The sequence below is a fragment of the Sinocyclocheilus rhinocerous genome, unplaced genomic scaffold (genome assembly GCF_001515625.1).
Source record: "Sinocyclocheilus rhinocerous isolate Xijiao unplaced genomic scaffold, SAMN03320098_v1.1 scaffold284, whole genome shotgun sequence".
In the NCBI taxonomy this organism is placed as follows: Eukaryota; Metazoa; Chordata; class Actinopteri; order Cypriniformes; family Cyprinidae; genus Sinocyclocheilus; species Sinocyclocheilus rhinocerous.
The window spans coordinates 1-446 of record NW_015628031.1 but is presented as its reverse complement, the minus strand read 5'-3'; positions in this window follow the sequence as shown (position 1 = coordinate 446).

Below are 446 nucleotides of genomic sequence, written 5' to 3'. Positions count from 1 at the left end.
GCATACACTTATTTCAACATTTTCAACATCTCATGCTGCATTCGTGTCCACTTTGCTTGCAAATCTACAGGATGCTTTCAGAATGTACAGAATGTACAGTGAAGTGGCTCATGATCGGCAGAAACTGTATCATGATTCAGGCCTCAGACACCAGCCCTATGCAGTCGGTGCCATGGTGTGGCTCCATAATCCAGTGGAGAGCCGCATGAAGCTGGCGCCCCACTGGAAGGGACCTTTTAAGATTGCACAAATCTTTGACTCTGGTGGTGAGCCAGGACTGACATACCGGATCGTTAGCCCTATGGACTCAGATGGACAAGGACAGGTTGTGCATTACAATAGGTTGAGACCTTATACACTGTCTGTTCCCACACTGTCATCTGATGAGAGACTATCTATGATTCCTCATTCTTTGCCTGATTCCCCTTCTAAAGAGTCTGACATGT